The following is a 22,402-nucleotide window of genomic DNA, read 5'->3' as shown; positions in this document are numbered from 1 at the left end:
TAAACTCAGAGATTTTGTACTGAATAAAACATGCCATGAAAATTGGGAGGCTATTGTAATAAAGTGAAAATGGTTTTATAACAGAACTAAATAGAAAAATTTTTTATGTGCTTATAGAATATTATGTGGAGAATTAAGGTGTTTTTTCTGCCCAAATCACCCAGAGATATGCTATTCTCAAGAAACCCTTTCTCATCAGCAACCTCAAAGTTCCCATCAACAATTCTAGCAGAGTTACCACTAAAGGCAAATACTACCCCCAGGTAATTTGATAGTTTACTAACAAGGTAAGGAATATATATCCGATAACATTCCCTATTTCCATACTACAGTTGTGTAACTAATTTCCCACACAGAAAAATAATACTCTTCTAGCAATAGATATTCAGGAATTTGTCTGTTCAAGAGAAGGTGAGAATCCTGAGCATCAGATCTTGAAAGCAGGGCGAGATTCTCAGGGTATCTGACATGGGCCTACCATGGCTGTCTTGGCCAAGAGCCAACTACAACACAAACAAACAGGTGCAGTTGGCTATGGCTGAACATGACAATGCAGACAAAACCTGAGTGATGAGCCTTGGCATGGGTGATGGATCAACAGGTGACAGGAGAACAATATCTGCAATTGCTGGAGAAGTGTAGCAGAATATCAACCTATTTGGTTGGCAGTCTGTGCTGATATCTGCTACAAAACTCACCCAGTCGTAGAGATGTGGGGAACACTGTCAAGCTGCTGTCCAACATGCATAGAAGCAGGTGACTCGAGGTGTCAGAGCTGAGCCCTTGCCCAGAGCTTGCCGTGGATGCTGGTGGGAGTGAGTGTTGTGCCTCCTCAGACTGGGCTGTTTCAACTCACTGGTGTGGTGACTGGGACAGGTCTCAGTTAACTATAACTGTGCCTGTGTGCGTGCATGTGCATCTTTTTTTGAAACTTTTATTGACACATCTTCTCACTTGCTTGGTCCACGTCATAAATTGAGTTTAGTAGTATCACATTATTTGGTGTTCCTTTTTCCCCCATGACAGCACTTCAGTTAATTTAATATGAAGCTAGAACTCCTAATGAAATGTTGTCCTATTATCAATTTCATTTAAGGCTTAGAGACAGTTTTATACCTGCCATATAAATAAGTGTTATACAAATTCCTGATTTTCTCTGGATAGTTTGAAGTATGATGTATCTTCCATTGTTTCAATATCATTCCAGTAAAGATAAGAGTGCAGCCTTCCTTTGTGTAGACATTGCTTTGCTCTGCCAATCAGGGAAGATTAAGAATTAACAGACATCTCCCACAGATGCCCTCTACTTTTAACAACAGATGCAAATGGAGCAGAGTATTGGACCTGATCATCCTCAGGTCACTGTTGTAAACCCTCAAATCTTCAAGAGTAAGAAGAATACAGATTTACACATGGTAGGATCAACAGGGCTCTTTTGATCAGATGCTCTGACCTACTGTATGATTTAGGCCATGAGATTTCCCTTAACTAATACCACTTTCACACCCAATAACTGTGATGAACTCTATTCATGTCAATCATTGGAGTTACTGGTGATCTGGGAAGATGTTTGACAATGAGAAAAGGAGACATCATGATCATTTTCAAAAAAGGGAAGAAGAAGGATTTGAAAAACTACAGGCTGGTCAGTATAACTTAAATGAACAAATTATTCTGTAAACTATGTTCAGACACTTCAAGGACAGAAAGGTGTTTGGGAGAAGCCAATGTGGATTTGCCAAAGACAAATCATGCCAGACTGTTGTAGAACAATTTTAGTTAATTGTATTCTTTTAACTGTATCTTTTAACTGTATTTAGTTGTCTGAATAGTCTTGCTTAGCATTAGTAGTTAAAGTTGCTGAAGCTGTGGGCTGCAACTGTTGTGAACTTTTGAACCTGTCTTTAACTGTTGCTTGGATACACAAAGGAAGGCCCTGGGACCAGTGGAAACTGGAAAATAAGGAGGCTACAGCTGTCAGAAGAACCTGTAACTCAGCAGAAGCTGTAACTTTTGCAGATAAGATGTTTCTTGGCTCACTTGGAAGACCAATAATCCAACCAGTAACAAAAGGACCCCAGAACGCTAATTACCACTGGACCAAGAGGCGCATGCAGGGTGTGTGAACAGCATGTGAAGAGCGGGTGCATAGGTTGTATGGGTATAAATGCCCAGGGATTTCTTCGTTTTGGGTCCCTCCCTGGAGAGGGACCCATGAGCTGTCCTTATGGCCGCACTATTCAATTAAATCATTATTTTACTGATAATTGACATCTGAGACTCTGCTGCGGGAAACCTAGGACAAAGAAATTTCTTTAACACAGACCAACATGATTGCCTTCTATGATGAAACGAGTCGTTCAGTGGAGAGGGAAAGAAAAGTGGATATTGTTTATTTTGACTTTAGCCAGGCTTTTGAGATGAACACCCATCCTTGCATTATCCCTGGAGGCACACTGAAGGGATGTGGCTTGGACAGATGGAGTACTGAGTGTGGAATTGGCTGAACTGCTGGACTCATAACAGTATGATTAGTGGGATAGAATCCTACTGATGGCCAGTTATGAACCATCTTCAGGGACTGATAGTAGGGCCAACGCTGTTTAATATTTGTATTCATGACCTGGATAATAGAATGCAGTGTACTCTCAGCAAATTTATGGATCATGCCAAAGGGTGGGAGGGTTTTTCCTGTCACGGTGATGACCTATAAGGGTTACCCAGGCTGTGGGTGTGTAAAGGTCATGACTGTGGGGTTTGCAGGATTCCATAATACACAAGTACTTGGAAGTTATGTTTCTATGAACTACTGTATTCATATTACTGTTAGTAAAGCAGGTGTGTATATGTATATGTATATGTATATAAAACAGGTCACTACAAAATGACCACTAGTAAGGTAAGCATATATATATAAAAACCAAGTTATTACAGAATTACCAACTAGTAAAGTAAGTATTTACTCATGATCATTCACCTATATTCATGCCTATATATATTATGTGAGGTGTCAATGGTGCAACACTCATCAAACCAGTCCCAGGAGCAGGGCTACCTGATGACAGAAAAAGTCTGTCTTCATAGGTGATCCACGTCATGGAGTCTGGAGTCAGCCACGCAGAGAAGCTCCTGCAGAGAAACTCATTTTGGATAGATAGTGAGTTACTTTTCATACCTTTTTGGTGTATTTATGTAAGTGGGCACAGGACACCGGTTCTCAGAACAGTTGTTATTTATTCTTGTTTTCCTGGAAGGTCTGTTTGTTATCACAATTTCTTTATTCTGTGCCCATCAAGGTTTCTTTGTCCTGACACCTACACCTCATCAAGGAGCTTATCAAGGATGTCATACAGCTCCAGTCTAAGTAGTTATTCTCTGTCAGTGTGTTTTCTGGGTTACCTTTGTGTCAGGGTTTGGGCAGGGGTTAGAAAACATGCTGGAGTGAAGGACTGCCCTTCAATGAGCCTTGATAGGGTGGAGAAATGGTCTGACAGGTACCTCATGGAGTTCAAGGAATTCCTACACATGGGGAGAAATAACCCAAGCATCAGCACAGACTGGGGGTTGATTGGCTACAAAACAGCTTTGCAGAAGAGGACATAGGGATTCTGGTGAACAACAAATTGAATATGAGCCAGCAATGAATTCTCATGTAACAAAGGGCAACCGCCTCCTAGGCTACATTAGGAAGAGTGTTGCCAGCAGGTCCAGAGAGGTGATCCTTCCCTGATATTAGCCTTCATGATGTTGCATGTGGAGCACTATGTCCACTTTTGGCCCACCTATTACAAGAGAAAGATTCACAAATTAGAATTAGTTTAGCAGGAAGCCACCAAGCTAGCTGGGTGAGGAGCCGAGGAAGTTGAGTTGAGGAAGTTGAGTTTCTTTTGATTTAAGGGAAGATCTCACTGCTGTCTTCAACTACTTGATGGGAGATACTCTTGCTTGAGGTGCACAGAGAATGAACTAGAAGCAACAAACTCAATTTGCAGTAAAGGAAATTCTAATTAGATAGGAAGGGAAAAATATCACAAAAAATGGTGGTCAGGTATTGCCCAGGGAGGCTGTGGAAATATTTCTGTGGAAATTCTTTCCATGAAAATACTTTAAATTTTATCTTAATCAATCAGTTATAACTTCAAAACCACCCCTGCTTTGATCAGAGTATCAGTGAGTTGTACCAGATGACCAGGAGATGTTTCTATCAACATAAAATATTGTATGATTATGTGATTTTTTGTATGAAACAGTTTGTCGAGGGGGGAGTTGCTTTAATTTTTCAAGTATTCGCAGTGTACCACAATCCCTGGTAACTTATATTACTGAACAAACTGGTCTTTCTTGTAACTTCAAATTTTGTAGACTTGTCTCTTGCTTTCACTGCTAACAGAAACTAAATCATAGTCAAATTTCTGCTCTCCATCTACTTACAAACTGTGTTAAGACTTTTCTTTCAAAAGTTAACTGAAAGTACCTTCTTGTATCTGTCACTAACAGTCTATTTTCCTATTCAATACTATCCTAGTGGCTTTTTTTCTGAATCCTTCTTAGAGTTTTGTAGTGGAGGAAAAAAAAAAAAAAAGAAAGGTAAAATACTTGAATGAAAATTGTGCCATAGTCAAATAAAATGGTAATAATTTACTTTTGTTGTAGTTTTTCTACTATAAAGAATAAAACAGAAATACAATTACTTTTAGTCAGGGCTCACCTGATAGGAGGAGAAATATGAGTTACAGCATCTGTCTCAAGAACTTTTGGGGTATTTTAATCCAATCTCAATGTAATTTGATATAGAGTCACTAGGACTGTTCTGTAGTTCCTCTACTCAACAAAGGAGATTATCAATTTGGGATGATATAGAAACACAGTCAGTATTATTCTCATCCTATTATTGTCATTGCAGAAGGAGTAGAAAGAACATTTCTTTTATTTGTTTTCATAACATGTTTTTACTGCTCCAGTGGAACCAGTCTGAAATCTGAGGCCAAAATGAATCTTAAACTAAGGCCCAATCGAATTTAAGTGTGACTCACTTATTCATTCTATAGCTCTCTTTTGACTTCTTTTTAAGCAAAATTGTGAGGGTTTGGATATGACCGGATGGTACTGGGACACATGGTAGGGAATATTCATGTGATGGGAGAAGACCAATTGTATCTCTATTTTCTGAGTCATTGAAAGGTAAGGTAAATTGGTATGGGAATTCCTCATATGACACTAAATTCCTGAGTGTGGGTTATTTGATTTGAAAAGATCCGCTTGGTAGTTGCAACACAATACTAGCATTTTTTCTAACTACGACAAAATGCTGAACATTAGTGGTTGCTGAAAGGCATCATATAATTCACACATGATTTCTAGCTTTCACAGTTGTGGGCAAAAAGTGAAATTACTGAAATTTGAGAAAAGTATACAGACGTAAAATTAGAAGACTTGTAAAAAAAGTATGCGTTTCTTCTACTAAAAAATAAGACCATTATTAAGTAGCTTTTAAAATTAATTTGTGTATTTAAATGCTGGAGTTTGGCTCAGTTTGGTAGTGCAGTAATATTACTGATAATTTTCTAATTTTATTAACCTACAGACATAGGTTATATGCTTATCAGTCTAAGTTTGTTCAAGTTAATAGGAATTTTATGATGGATTTCATAGACCTTTAAAACATATTAAATATTTATTATTTCAAAGAAGTATAAATAAAAGATAAATTTTGTCTGGTGGGTCAACAAGACAGTGCTGATTTCAGATTTCAGCTGCTCTGAACACACTGCTGATTTTGAACAATTCTGTACCCCTGAACCCACTTATGTCTTTAAAACTATCATTTTTTTTCCTCTGAGCTGCTGGACATTCCACTCAGATATCAAACAGCTAGCCAAGCTTTCTTGGCAGGATGAAGTGTTTGGTCATTACATTACTATTCCTAGAGTGGCTGCCTTCTTCCTGAAGAAACATCACTTGAAATGTGCAGTCAGTACTGAATAATCTGCTTTTTAAAATCATTGTTAGTATTTGCTTTTTAGAGCGGCTGTTATCTGATGAATTAACAACATTTACCTAAGCTTTGAAAGACTGCTTTACACGTGTGTGTGATTTCCATAGTGTGAAAGAACAAGGAGAAACAAAGGGGAGGAAATGACACTACACAGGCGAGAGGAATGAGGGGCAGAGCTAGCAATAAAACACTAGATTCCTGATTTTCAGTTCCCAGTTGTATTTCTTGGACCCCTTTCTCCCACACTGAGAGCCTTAGAGGTGTTATACTAGACCAAGAAAGAAGACACTTTTGAAGTGATAATCAGTACTGCCAAGACATGACACCATCCTGGAGATAAAAAGAATCAGAAATACTGTTCAGCAAAATACCTACTATATCTCTACTGGTCCTGCAGATGAGCCAACTTTACAAGGTCTCAGAAAGCTACCAGGATTTTATCAGGCAACAAGCAGATGCTTTTTACTGAAACTTTTTCCCAGCTGTACAAGACTACATCTTATGTTTTTTCATGTCGTTGTTCATCTTTTTTCTCCCCTGCCATCTTCTGTGCATTTCTTCAATAAGCTAACCTCTCTTCCACTATCCACAGTTTTTAAATGTTTTATATCAAGGAGTCCTAGGAATTTATAACTGAAAACAATACTAGCTTTTTTTAGAATATTATATTGCAGCATTGCTCTGATTTGGCAAGACTGTATGTTTTAACGTTTCTTATAATGATCCAAGGCACATGTAGTTGTCATCATTTAAGGCTGGGCGGGTGGTTAAATGGATGGCAGACACTCTCTGTTAACCTTCTTCTTCCCCAGAGGGGAAAGGAAAGAGAAAAGGAAGAGAGATTTACAAGTTGGAAAGTTGAAACAGTTTTAATAAACAATAACACTGAAAAGTGTTTATATATGTTTATATATGTTTCATAAACAATAACAGGGAAAATAACTGTATACAAAACCGCTACTGAACTCCCCCCAATGACGATTACATCACCATTGACGCTGCAGAGCAGGCACTGGGCAGTCCCGAAGCACATGTGGCAGCAGGCAGGAGCCGAGTTCAGAAGTGGAGGCAGGAACGCAGGCAGAGCCCTCCCAGGATGTAGGCCATAGGGGAAGAGAGCATGACCCTCGTGGTCCCTCAGCTTTATACGGAGTATGGTGTGGGTGGGATGGAATACCCTGTCGGTCATTTCGGGTCACCTGTCCTGTCTGCCCCTCCCCACAGGTGCAGCACTCTACAGCCCCTTCCTCTGTGGGACAAAGAGACCCAACAGGGACCCTAGCTCCCATGGCAATAGGCCATGTAGTCAACTTCAGAAAAATAGTTACTTAAAAGAAACTTAAGTGGAAAGTCCACCCTAGTCGAAATTGGGACAGTAGTTCATGCTGAAATTACTCATGTCTCCTTTTTAATTTGCTTTAAGAAGATTGATTATGATTTGATAAAATGTCAAAGATTAATCCAAAGATTTGTGTCTTTGACACTCATCTGAATCCCTGCAGCATGCTTGGAACGGCTACATAGCTGGACTATTTTGACTCACTAATATAAACATCATTGTAGGTACCTTGATATGACTACATAAACATGTATATAGAACTGATGTGAGCAGCCATAAAGGTGACCTAATTATAAGAGGAAAATTACTGAAGAGAAGAAAATGTCTGCTGAAATACTGACAGAAAATGCCTGCCAGCCTGGGAACTAGGCCTGTTAATCAGAAGTATCCTTGAGAAGTTCAGCTGACACCTTTGAAGTACAGCTGGGTACCTCAAAAACGGAGACATCCTGAGATACCATAAATAAGGCCAAAGACAAGGAACTGTAACTGCAACTTATTTGCTGAAAAGGCAAAAATAGTCTGGGAAAAGGGAGAAACATCCTGAGAAAGCAAGAATCGGTAACTGCCATTGGCTGTTTTAACTGCAAGAACAGGAAAACAATGTGGAAAAATAAAAATTGGTCTGAAAGCATAGAAAACATCATCGTCTATTGGATGTTCCAGGTCAAAACCAGAAATTAATATCACCTATTGGCTGCTCAAAGTGATGATGCCCTATGCCCACTTATGTCTCTACGATATAAAAATTACTTCTTTTTTTTATCCGAAATGGAGTTTTTCTCCCTGAGGACTTCCTGTTTTGCATGTACTTTTCCCTTTCCTATACAGGTCGGTATGAACTTTCTGCAAGATCTTGGACTCTCACAGGTGATGCCTGGCTGACTCCAAACTCTGTGGTGCAGATCATCTTTGAAGTGAGACTCTGTTGTTTTATTAGTCCCTCTCTGGGCCAATTTCTGGGGTCCCTTTGGTTTGTCAACCCACTTCTGAGATGGTTGTCCTCCCTTCTGGTACAGTTTGCCCCCCTTCTGGAATCACAGAATGGTTTGGGGTGGAAGGGACCTTAAAGATAATCTAGTTCCAACTCCCTGCCATGGGCAGGGAGACCTTTGCAGTAGACCAGATAGCTCAAAGCCCCATCCAACCTGGCCTTGAACACTACGTTTGCAGACAACACCAAGTTGAGTGGGAGTGTTGATCTGCTTGAGGGTAGAAAGGCTCTACAGAGGGATCTGGACAGGCTGGATCAATGGGCCGAGGCCAACTGTATGAGGTTCAACAAGGCTAAGTGACAGGTCATGCACTTGCGTCACAACAACCCCATACAATGCTACAGGCTTGGGGAAGAGTGGCTGGAAAGCTGCTTGGTGAAAAACGATCTGGTGGTGTTGTTCGATAGCTGGCTGAATATGAGCCAGCAGTGTGCCCAGGTGGCCAAGAAGGCCAACAGCATCCTGGCTTGTATCAGAAATCGTGTGGCCAGCAGGGCAAGGGAAGTGATTGTCCCCCTGTACTCAGCACTGGTGAGGCCATACCTCAAATACTGTGTTCAGTTTTGGGCCCCTTACTACAAGAAAGACATTGAGGTGCTGGAGTGCATCCAAGGAAGAGCAACGAAGCTGGTGAAGGGTCTAGAGCACAAGTCTTACAAGGAGTGGCTGAGGGGACTGGGGTTGTTTATCCTGGAGAAAAGGAGGCTAAGGGGAGACCTTATTGCTGTCTACAAGTACCTGAAAGGATGTTATAGCAAGGTGTCAGTCTCTTCTCCCAGGTAACAAGCGATAGGACGAGAGAAAATGGCCTCAAGTTGTGCCAGGGAGGTTTAGATTGGATATTAGGAAAAATTTCTTCACGGAAAGGGTTGTCAAGCATTGGAATAGGCTGCCCAGGGAAGTGGTGGAGTCACCGTCCCTGGAGGTATTTAAAAGATGAGTAGATGTGGTGCTTAGGGATGTGGTTTAGTGGTGGACTTGGTGGTGGGTTAATAATTGTACTCCATGATATTAAGGGTCTTTTCCAACCTAAATGACTATGATTCTATAATTGAAAGAATACTGACAACCTGACTTTTACACTATATGCTTCTCAGGGGATTGACTTACTGAAGTCTCAGTCTTTCTAAAGAAAATATCTCCACAGGTGTCACGGTTTAAAGCTGGGCCAGCTATTAACCAGGCAGCAGATGCTCTCTGTTAACCCTCTCCCCCCCCCCCCTAAGGGAAAGAGAAAGGGAAAAGGGAGAGAGACTTATGGGTTGGAAAGTTAAAACAGTTTTAATAAACTATAATAATGAAAAAGAGTATAATAACAATAATAATAGAAATAATCAAATATATACAAATATATACAAATATATACAAAACCAAGACTGAGAGCTTGGAAATCCTCCTCAGGCAGAGTTGCTCCCCCCAGCACAGGCAGAGGGGAAAATGCAGTAGCTCCCCTGCCATCACACCTGCAGACTTTTAACTGGAGAATTGGCAAAGCTGGTACCAATCAGTGGAAGACAGGAGGGCCCCTCCCTCCTGGGCCCCACCTCCAGGAGGCAGTGGGTTAGTGATAAATAGGAAAGTGAGAATGACGTGTATGGGATGGAATACCTTGTTGGTCAATCTTGGGTCACCTGCCCTGTCTGCTCCTCCCTGCAGGTGCAACCCCCCTTCAGCTCTTCACTCGTAAGCAGTGAGGAATTTAGTAGTGACCTTGGTTTCTCCAAGACAAATTGGCCTGGTTTGGGCCAAACTAGGACAACAGGGCTGGCTAGTAAGTGTCATAGAAATAACAGTAGATATACTCCTTTCTGGGACAGCCACTCAACTTCATGTAGGATACCCAAGTACATCTAAAACACACCTATTTAGGCAGGTGAATCACTCTCCCAAAATCTTTGAATTTTTTTTAATGGATCAATAAATCACATGGATTTCTCATTTCCATTGCTTGATATAGTCATCAAAAGAAAATCTCACAGAACTTTGTCTTTTTCATTTTCTGTCATTGGGTCATCTTTGTACTCACACAGCTTATTAACACTAATGTGATTATATGAGTCATACAAATGCATATATACATGAGATATAGATGTATATAGAGAGATATAGATGTATATGTAAGGTTGGTTTTGCTTGTTTCTCTTTTTCTATATGCATGTTGTCCCAACATTGAAACTACATTTTAATCCCAACCTACAGGCTGCTTTTTCTGCAGATGTCAATGTTTAAAATGTTTTTCAGACTGTAGGATCAAAAACAGTTTATTTGGAAAAATTTCTCAAACAACTGCAACAAGGAAGTCAGCTGATGGTTTTATAGCTGCTGTCCTTAGCCACTATCTTCATTCATACTTACTACTCACCACCTCTTGATGAGGATTTTTATGAGTTTGTATCATGTATTTTTATGCATTGTTGACTTTACTGTTCATTTTGAAGCTTTTTTAATACCATTGTGATATTTAGAAGGATCACAATATTCTTTAAATACAAAATTTCCAAACTCCTTAATCTTTCTTCTTTGTTTTTTTTTTTTTCTTAGTATGTAGCCCTTTGTTCTCTAGCTTTCCCCCCCCCCCACCCCCGGGCTGGGATGTGTCCAGAGTTTTGTTCTTGTTGCTTCTCCATAAGCAAAAAGTAAATTACAGAGCTTTTTCATATGACCCAAGATGAGATTACTCTGGCCAAAGGTAAACATCCGTATATGAACTTTTTACTCCAGTTTCCTTTGTAGTTAATACAGAACAGACAGAACTACAGTTTATCTGATCATGAGACAGATTTGAAAGCAGGTCAAACTCTAACGAATTTATTTCTCTCTACTGAATATAAACAGTATCTAAACTGAGAAGCTTAAAATACATATCAACATTGTGATGGCAAAATACAGTTAATGTGCAAAAAATACAGTAAGAAATGCTGATTTCTGAAAATGCGACTGAAAAATCACAGTAGCAAAAGCAGAGAGCATGGGTTTCACTCTTCTGTGATACATCTAAATTTCATAATTTATCTTGTTGGCAAATCTAAAAAAAATAACCCCATAAAACAGAAAGGCCAGAAATCTGTGTTAGATTTCCTAGGACATATATGAACATTTTTCATGGCACATGCACACATGTAAACTAATAATTGATTGCATTTTAGTCTTTTTAACTAACTTTGAAAATTCCAGTAGTGTGATTGGTGGTAGTACTGAGCTAAAAGATTTTTTTTCTGATTGCTCTTTGTTTGGAAGGAATTCTTATTTTGTTTCTTTTATTTTTTCAAAGTCCCAATGAACTGATAGAGAATGTTTTTAATTTAGCAAAGAAAACAGGTTGAAATAAACATATAGTTATAGATAGCAGTTTGCATAGGCACATTAAGTGCCTAAGCATCAGGGGGTGGGGGGGAAGCATAAGTTAATTAGCACTTTAATATGGCTGCTGCTTATTATATTGTCAAAGAATCACAGAATCGTGGAATAGTTTTGGTTAGAAAAGACGTTTAAAGGTCATCTATTCCAAGCCCCCTGCAACGAGCAGAGCCGTCTTTAACTAGATCAGGTTGCTCAGAGCTCCGTCCAGCCTGACTTTGAATGTTTCCAGGGATGGGGTGTGTACCATCTCTCTGGGCAACTTGTTCCAGTGTTTCACCACCATCATCATAAAATAGTTTTCTTCCTTATGAGCTTGGAAAGTCATCTCTAAGTTAACTGGAACTTTGACCCAAAAATAAGTGAATAGTACGTGATGCTAACTTTATGGCAGAGTGTTTGCCTTATCTTTTGTGACAACATAACATGAATAAAAATGTGTTTTCCATTATAAGAGTCACCATCAATCCACCTAGTAACTTTCTTTGTAAGAAAATCATAGCAAATAGTAGTGAATTAAACGTTTGTGAACATTATTTTAGTGCTAGTATTAGCAAATAACTCATTGACATGAGTTTTCTGTGCTCGTCACATCTTTACCAGTTCATTAACTTAAATTTTTCTTCAGTTTTATGAGAACACACGAAACAAAATCAGACTAAAATGCAAAAATCACTGTAGCAAAGGTACCCAGACTACGAGAGTACAGATTCTGAATAGAAAATTGTTACTGGTCAGAAATTGAATATTCAAGAAATATGCTGGAAGCGAAAATCAAGCCTGAAGCAATCAAGATTTCTCATTTGGATAAAACTATTTTGTTTTTAAATGCAGAGATTAATCAATCCAAAAATGCCTTATAGAGTCTTCTTTTTCTATTAAGTTCAGTAGTAGTAAGATCTGGGTTTACATGTAAAAAATATTCTAAAAACATTAGGTCAAGTCCATGGTTCATTATATGCTATGATTTCACAGCAGCACTGCCACTCCCAAATTGCTGCTGTTGTACACTGTTTACTTTGATGTTTTATTTTGTTCCATGTTAGTACAGTTGCAAGGCCGAAGAGGTCTTAGTGAATGACAAGGGTGCCTAGATGATAAAAATGATTAATTGTAGTAAAATTCTAATCTTATTTCCAAATAATATGAAGGGCTAATGAAGGCTACCATTTTAATGTTTCACCATTATTTTCCCAGTGTAATGGTAAACTATTGTACAAAAATATTTCTGTCTTTGCATTTTATTATAAACAGCTGGTTATTTTTTCAATACGTTCCTTTTTTATATAATGCTCTTCATAATTTTAGTATCTCACAAAGGTAAAACAATTTCTCTTAAATATTAAATTAAACTGAAGATTTTCAAAAGCCTTGCTGCACAAGACACCAAGTTACTACGCATGACAAACTTTTAACAGTTTTTTTATAGCTAAGAGGATATTAGCTTCTTTAGAGTCTCTCAGCATCTGAGGAATTTAAATATTTCTGAGGTTTAAGATTTTCAGACATAAAAGGCAAAGGAAGAAGTTGCACCTGTAACTGTTGTGTAACCTTCTGGGTAGCTTGCAAACTATTTTCTCTATGCAGGGCAGAGAAGATGCTTATCTGTTACAAACATCAACTTCAAGCTACAGAGATTTTTTTGTTTCTGAACAAGATGGCAGCTGTCATAATAATCCACTGTATGAATCAATTGCCTGAATTGTTACAAAAAGGATGTTCTCCACAACTTGTCAATAATCCTTAGAGTAAGGAATAAATCTTCTCAATAATGGTCTTATTAGGGAACCTGGTTTAGGATTCGTAAATCTTATTTGACATCTAGCAAGGTAATCTGACTGCTAGTACATTAAAAAATTCTCAATAAAAAATTTAATAGAATGAGAAACCCCATTTTAGATGTTGTATTGATTGTCTCTTTAAACTGAAAATGAAATCTCAGCAGGAGGTGGAAATTTGTTATGCCCTCCCACACTGTAGTAAAGGCCTCAAAAAGTTCAAAACACTCTTAAGCAGTAAAATAAAAAATAAAAATGTATAAAGGATATCCTATCTTTATTGAAAGTTGTCTATATTATCATAACTAAAAAATACTAATTTATACTACTAAAATACAATGATATTGTATTTTTTTCAAGCAAAATTTTAATACACAGCACATTTCAAAAGACAAATTCTAAGGGGTTCTTCCATTGTAGTATCAGTCATTTTTTTCAGCCAAAGGGTTTACCAAACTGAAAATGTTTTTTTTAAATTAAGTTAAAAAGAACCATAATAAAATTCCATACAGTCTAACATTTACAATGCATGGAGCAGAATATAGGAACATGAATACACTACTTTATTTCAGCAGAGAATGCTCCAAATTTAAAGGTACAAACACATGATCCACTTGCTTAAATCAATTTAATTCTACAGAAACTGAGATATTTTACTTCACAGACTTAGGTCTCACCTACAATTAAAATGTTTAGGTTATTCAGGACAGTGATACAGGTTCTAGAGTGAATATCTCAATCTGTCATGCAGGATTCATCACAGATGCTCAAAGTGACTTCAGATACTTTCTCCAATGTGGTGCTTGGAGTACAAGGTTTGGTTACTATGCAGATGTCGCAGATGACTAATTTCTCCTTATACACAACGATGTACACTTCAGAGCTCTATGCACTTCACCTTTGTGATGTGTTTTCTTCATGTCTCATTTGCATACCTAGACACCCTTGTGACAAAAGGGTTTACATGACATTACTAAAGATATTTCTTAATGGAATTTGGAAGCCAAGGCACCTCTACATCCCAGTGAATGTCAAGCCAAGAACTATTGGACTATAAATACCTTTTCCCCAAGCCCCATTTTCACAGTCAATACCAAGAAGACAGCACAAACACTAATGTATATTTCCCATTTCTCGTCAGAATTCTAAAATTTTGATTGTTTTATTGTTACCTCTCAGCATTCCCATCTGCTCTACTATGCCACTACTCTATGCTTCTCTAAAGCTTATATAAATTCTGTTACTGTTTTCCTTTCTGTTTCTTTGACCTGGCACCATTTTTAACTCAAAGGCTAAAATAAAAATATTTTGTATATTTCTACAAGTAATGGAACTCAAATCTCATCGTAAGACCTTCGCTTCAGAGAGGTTCAAGTGGGATACTAATGGTGAATGCAAGACAAAAAAATAATGACAGCAGCTGCAGACAGCAGTGTGTAGATGGCAGAAAAGTTGCTCCTGAACCGTGATCAGTCTTCCCGGAGGTTTAGCTGTGTCCTGGTTTGGACTAAGACAGACTTTCAGTTAAGTTTCTTTTAAGTGACTGTACTTTTCTGAAGTTGACTACTCGTGCTTGGTGCCACAGAAAGTAGGGTCCCTGATGAGTCTCTTTGTTCCATAAAGGAAAGGACTGTAAAAGTGTCGCACCTGCAGGGAGGAGTGGACAGGACAGCTGACCCAAATCTGACCAACAGGATATTTCATCCCACCCACATGACACTCACTTTAAAGTTGAGAGACCATGAGGGTCGTGGTCTCTTCCTCTATGGCCAGCATCCGAGGAGGACTCTGCCCACTCTTCTGTCTTTGCTACTGAACCCGGTTCCCACCTGCTGCTGTATGTGGTTCTGGACTCCCCAGCACCTGCCCTGCAGCATCTGTGGTGATGTGATCATCGTCAGGGGGAGTTCAGTAGTGGTTTTGTATATAGTTCATTATTTATTATAACCTTTATTTTAATTGTTATTGTTTATTAAAACTGTTTCAACTTTCCAACCCATAATTCTCTCTCCCTTTTCTCTTTTCCTTTTGCCCTGTGCGGAAGGAAAGGATTAATAATAGAGAGTGTCTGTTGTCTGCTTAACAACCCACTTGGCCTTAAACGGCGACAAACTGACAAAGTTGTCATGCAAGTATATGGAAAATTTAGCCCTAAGTACACCTTTAAACATTTAAAGATAACTACCTGTTGGATGCTGATGCAACACAAATGTCACAAATGGGTGGAGGTCATATAGACCTTGTCATAATTTCTCTCTATAAGTGCAAAGGTAGACTAACAAATTTCTCCCATTCCCCCATTCCAATATCATTCACTCTTAAAGAATTAATGATACCGGAAAAAGAAGCAAGAAGTCATTTAACATTCAGGAAAAATGTGAAGAAAAACCCCAAAACTTCTGTAGAATAAGTCTACTTTTGAAAATCCATGAGTTTTTAAGGAGAAATCTCTTGAGAAATGCAGCCACTTGAGTCATATACATTCCAACTTCACTTTCTTTCACTATACATGAGCAAGCTAACATTTACTGGTACCTGAAAAAGCTTCCCTCTTCTGGTTTGTAATTCTTAGATATGTCTTGGTTTCAGCTGAAACAGCTGTTCTGTGTCTCATAGACTAAAATGACCCATTTATATTCATGACATACTTTTTTGAGTCTTTATGTGAGTCCATAAGAACTTTTCAGGTCTCTAGACTTATACGATATTATTCATATTAGCTCATCAGAAAAGAATTGCAACCTACTTAGGCTGTGCTTAGTAAGGGCTTCTTGGGGATCAACATCAGCTGTACATAGCAGATGGTCTTAGCACTTCACCAAATTATCAGCAGTCCTCCTAGTCCTGGCAGGTTTCCTGGCAAGTTTTGGAAGTATGTGTACCTGTAGGCAAACAATGCACTTGCTTTTCCATCGCTAAAGTAGAAAAATAACAGATTTCAGCTTGTCCAGACTTCTGGCTTAACTAAATATGTTTACAGATAGTGCCCAAATCTATTTTGTAATTAAATGCACATATGTGATCAGCTGAAACCCAGCAGAGTCATTAACTGATGAGACATAGTTCTATTTTTCTCTTGTTCATACAAAATTCTGAGCTACCTATGTATATTCTATTTTTCTCTTGTTCATACAAAATTCTGAGCTACCTATGAATATAATGAAATAATCATGAAAGAAAACATCAGCTCCTGTCAATGTTCTTGAACCAACTCAACCAGTCCTTATTGAAACAGGCAGTATTTAAGGATCACTTCGAAATATACTGTCGAAAAATATATCTATAGAAAAAGGAGCAATCTTGGTTTCTCAAGGAATATTTACTCCTATGAGAACCTTGACTGAATCCAAGCTGCTTTATTTGAGCTTCATTTTGGGAAGGGTTATATACTTTCAATATTTACTGAGTTGTAATTTCCTAGCACCCTTCAAAAGCTTGTTCTATGTATGAAAAACATTGTGGTCATGAATATAAAACAATAATTAATGTCAACTTGTTTTAAGGAGTAGTAAAGGATATGCTGATGAATAGGAACTTAGTTCTCTCATATCATTGTACTAGAGAGTTAATGCACATGCACTCTACAAATCTTCAAAATGTTGGCTTCAATGTATGACAAGTTTCTGTATTTTGTCTATGTATAATGTACAAACTCTCATAGCCACTTCTGATTTTTATATGCCCAGCTCTTTTAAAAATTATCTGAAACCACACCTTTCTATTTGAATTAAATTTAATCTTTAGGAACAACAGTCAGCTGATCCCTCTAAATTTTTTTTTCCTCTTCCAACCCTTTTTGTCTCTTAGCATTATTTCCCACACTAACTTCTTTCCATTCCCATGCAACTCCCAGATTTTTTTCTCTGCAGACATTTTATATATGTTATTTGAAGCTGTCAGTATATAAAACTCAGAAATATTATTGAAAGAAGGGACAGATAACTCATAATTTTCCTTTCTTCCTGAACCACAAGATAGCAGAATAACTTCAGCAGGATATTTCCTTCTGTTTTCTTTTGGATGTATAATGCAAGAACCAAGAGCTCAATAGAAGCACATCTTCAACAATATACTGAAATCAAGCAAAGAAGTCTTCTCTGAACCTACCTAGTTGCTCAGATTCCCAAGGGACTGGAATTTCATATACAGAAGATAATAAAAAATTACAAATTCACACTTCTAACTTTATAACCCTTCACCAGGATTAGGAAAGGTCTGATTAATTCCTTTTATATCTCATTCATAAATGTGTTCAGTGTGACTCTTGTCAGTAGAAGTTGTAACTGCAGAAGTTGCAGTTTCCTGTTCACATTACTGAGATTCACTGTGTCTCAGTTTCGAATTAGTATTTCCTCCTTCCATCACGGAGTGGTTCAGCATTTGATCCTGGTCCAGTGCTGCCAAAATAAAATAAGTCTTGGAAGGGTTTCTATAAAGTCAACAGTATTTTTTTTGTTAGGAGTATCAAAGGTTGGCCATGTTTCACACTGTTAAATGACACATACCATCCTAACACACACTTGCTCTTTGTATCTTGAGCAAAGATTTGAGACCAGTATCTGAAAGAGTTTCCTAGTTGCATCCTGATTCTAAGTCATTTCAGAGTGTTTGAACTTTGATACTGGTAATTTTACAGAATTTCTCTAACTGCAGCTGTTTGTACAATATTTGCTGATAGAATGATTAACAATACTGGAAGTCATATCTGCAATAGCTTTCAACTTCAAAATACTTCTAGTTCTTATTATTCTAGTTTAGTAGCTGTTACAGTAAACAAATGAGCAAAAACGCAATGCAAACAGAACATGCATGCTTGTTGCAAACATGAATTCAAGATTGCTTTTTTCAGCTAGTACTGGCTAGCTTTACTCAGACTTTTGTCTTACAGGGGTGTTGTTCAAATTCTGGGAATACTCAAAAGTTCTTTCTAGTATGGCCTGATGGTGTTTAATAAATTAATATATATTTAAATCTCATAGTACATAAATTTACTGTGAGCTGTCTATCTGCCTGCTGTTTTTTCAGACTAGATGTCAGATATAAACATGTATGACAGACAATGAGCAAGATACTGATGCTTTAAATACTGAAAAGTACTGCCACACAAACAAAGCCTTCAGGGAAACCATCACTGAGTTTGTCAAAGAGTTGGTTTTGTTGCCAAGATACCTACTTCAGCTTCATTATTACTGGGAATTACACTGTCAAAGCAAAGGAAAATTCACATTGTTAGAGATGTCAAGCAAAACACTTTTCCACCAGACAGTTTATGCTTGGATAAAACTTCAATAAATAAAACTCCTCACTGACCTCTGCTTGTTAGCTTCTATACACATAATCGATTCTAGAACTTGTTTACAGGAACTGTAAGAAGATATAAAAAGGTCTATTTTTTTTTCCACTGGAATACTTGCTTTAAAACATTCTTAAAAGATATTGCTCTAAATTGTTGCAAAAATCTCTAAGCAAGTGTATTGGCCAGTTCACTGTCTTACTCAGGCCTAAGGGCCACTATAACTTGAGTCCACTATCTATGAGCTTTATATTTTGAGTATCCATGAAAAATTTTCTAATAACAATTTTCTTTTCCCTTTTTGGCTTTTGAGGAGCTCTGTAAAGATGCTATTAGCTGCAGCACTTCTTGTCATTTAATATCAGCAGGGCTTTTGTTTATGTCTTGCCTGAAAAAAAGTGCAAAAAATATAGAAGCAGCCTAACAGTTTGGCAAGTTTTGCTGGAACTGTTTGTAGACTTAACTTTAACAGAATTTACATACTAGTAACTAGTAGCTTTGTGTTCCTGACAACCTCAACATCTAGGAGATAAAGGAACTCACTCAGCTTTGCATGTTGACTTTGTAAAATCAGTATTGTCATTGTTTCTCACAGTTTCTCATCAATAGTTTTGCAGATGACATTCAGGAAAAACTTGCTCTTCTTTTTTTTTTTTTTTAGCCAACTTCAAATGCACCTAAAGCACTCTAATTTGAGTCATCATAGATCTTCTTAAAGCCCGAAAGATAACTGGTTCCGCCAGGGTCCTCATTAAGACTTGCAAATTCTAAGAAGTGGTTTGTTTCAGTGGTCTTTATGACTATGTAGTTCTGTGCACTATAAGCTCCAGAAATCCTAGGGTTTGATTTAATAGCTTTTTGTACTAAACAAAACAGAAATGGAGGGTGCTGGATTTCAGCAAAAATGGGAAATATTGTCAGCGGTACAGAAATTTACTGTTCAATGAAATACTAGCCAAGCAATCAAAATGTTTTCACTTGGTTTTCAAGATAATAAATCAAAATTCTTCAGCAATCAAAATGTTTTCACTTGGTTTTCAAGATAATAAATCAAAATTCTTCAAAGAAGTTCTGAAAATGTGTGTGTGTATTTCGAGATTATCAGTTTGGCATGAAGTGGGCACATGTTAAAAACTGCACTTTACTTAATGAGTTGATTTACCTTTCTGAGCAGTGATGTAACTTATTTATGATTTTCTCCATTAAGTAAATGTGAAAATACAACTGATGCCATCAGCTGGTTGAATAAATACTCTCAAAAGTTCTCCTCTTCAAAAAAAAATAAATAACCCACACCAACAGTGGTAAATGATCTTTTCTATGTCACTTGACAATTACAACAATCTGTTTCCACATGGCTTGCAGCTGGATGCAGAAGAAACTTAGTACAAATATGAGGTATTGAAAATATGATTAAAGGTAGAAAATATTGATAGCTTTTCACTGAGACAGAGAAATAAGGCTTGTATGGAATTTCTGTCTCTAGCTTCGTCAGTGATAAACCACAACAGACTTATATGTGTGTCTTCCTCATGTATAAAATCTAAATGGGTGTAGACATGAAATGGCCACCTTAGCACCCAAAATGGTGGTCTACAAGTGGTGGTGTACAAAAACCTAAAGAACTTCAGGCAGCTAATATAATTTTCTGACATTAAAAAAGCAAGCAAACAAAGAAAACCTGAACAAAAACAAACAACAAAGAAAAGGCTAGTAAGAAATACGAAGGTTTCATGTAGAATCATAGAATCGTTTTGGTTCGAAAGGACTTCTAAGATCATCGAGTCCAACCATTATCCTAACTCTACTAAGTCCACCACTAAACCATATCCCTAAGCATAACATCTGCTCGTCTTTTAAACACCTCCAGGGATGGTGACTCCACCACTTCTCTCACCAGCCTGTTCCAATGCTTGATAACCCTTTCCATGAAGAAATTTTTCCTAATATCCAATCTAAACCTCCCTGGCACAACTTGAGTCTCTTTCCTCTCGTCCTGTTATTTGTTATGTGGGAGAAGAGACCAACACCTCTCTACAGCATACTTTCAGGTACTTGTAGAGGGCAATAAGGTGTCCCCTCAGTCTCCTTTTCTCTAGACAAAACAATCCCAGTTTCCTCAGCTGATCCTCATAAGACTTGTTCTCGAGACCCTTCACCAGCCTCGTTGCCCTTCTTTGGACTCGCTCCAGCACCACAGTATCTTTCCTGTAGTGAAGGGCCCAAAACTGAACATAATATTCAAGATGCGGCCTCACTAGTGCTGAGTACAAAGGGACGATAACTTGCCTTTTCCTGCGGCCACACTATTTCTGAGGCAGGCCAGGACGCTGTTGGCCTTCTTGGCCACCTGGGCACACTGCTGGCTCATATTCAGCCAGCCATCAATCAACACCACCAGATCCTTTTCCACCAGGCAACTTTCCAGCAACTCTTCCCCAAGGCTGTAGTGTTGTATGGGGTTGTTGTGCCCCAAGTGCAGGATCCGACACTTGGCTTTGTTGAACCTCATACAGTTGGCCTCGGCCCATTGATCCAGCCTGTCCAGATCCCTCTGTAGAGCCTTTCTACCCTCAAGCAGATCAACACTCCCGCCCAACTTGGTGTCGTCTGCAAACTTACTGAGCGTGCACTCAATCCCTTCCACTTCTCTCACATTCAGGAAGCAAAACTTTGCCTAATGGCTTTCCAGGTACCCGGAAGGTTTGTTTTGATCTTGCTTTTTATTCCCAAAAGCTGAATTACCAGCATTTATGGGCAGAAAATACATTATATCTCAAATTACATTGAATAAGTATCTAAATAAGAGGAAAACTTAATGAAAAAATTTACAAATATCTTTAGTTTTAGTGATAAAAATAATACAGCATAATAGATGTGAGAAAACATTATAGACACTCACTGAGATAATAAAGATAGCACAATCACGCTGTGGCATTGATAGCTAGATTTCATTATTACAAGTAAGACCTAAGAAAACTCCTTTCCATGACAGATGAATAAATACAAATAACTTAAGTATGCCTGCATGATTATGTGAACCACAGTTTTGTTAAGGGGGTGGGAAACACAGGTGTAAATAGTTAACTAGTTTTGGATTATATATTTTTTAAAATTATCTAGAATTCTGTATAATGTCTTAGAATTAGAAGTGGTTCAAAACTTTTCTTTAAAATTTGTGATGAAAAAGTTCTGTCACTTAAAGAAAGCTTTTCTATGGCATTTGGTTCATCATCACAAGAAAAGGGTATAATAGTTTTGGATTTTTTTCTGTACAGTCCAGAATTTAACATTTTACTTAATTTGATTTTACATTTTAGCCTTTCTTTATAAATTGTAAGTAGCTCTATCAATGTAAGTTTATTCTATCAATACAAATTTACTAGAATCTTAACTGAAACTTCCTATATTCCTATTTAGAAGTTCCAATTTGATAATGAGGTAGTTTAAACATCTGTGTTGGTAAACATACAGTAAAGGGAACAACAAAAATATAATTCAGATAGAAAAAAAAGCTGATATTATGAAAATTTTTGGGCCTGTATTACTTACAGTTTCATATCTCAGTACAATTAATATTACATATAACCAAGTTATTGGTGATTTTCACTTGATTTTACTCAGGTAAGGATTTTTTTTCCTGCC

This window comes from Nyctibius grandis, chromosome 2, assembly GCF_013368605.1.
Source record: "Nyctibius grandis isolate bNycGra1 chromosome 2, bNycGra1.pri, whole genome shotgun sequence".
NCBI classification, from domain to species: Eukaryota; Metazoa; Chordata; class Aves; order Nyctibiiformes; family Nyctibiidae; genus Nyctibius; species Nyctibius grandis.
The sequence above is the reverse complement of the archived record's forward strand: the minus strand, read 5'-3'. Positions refer to the sequence as shown.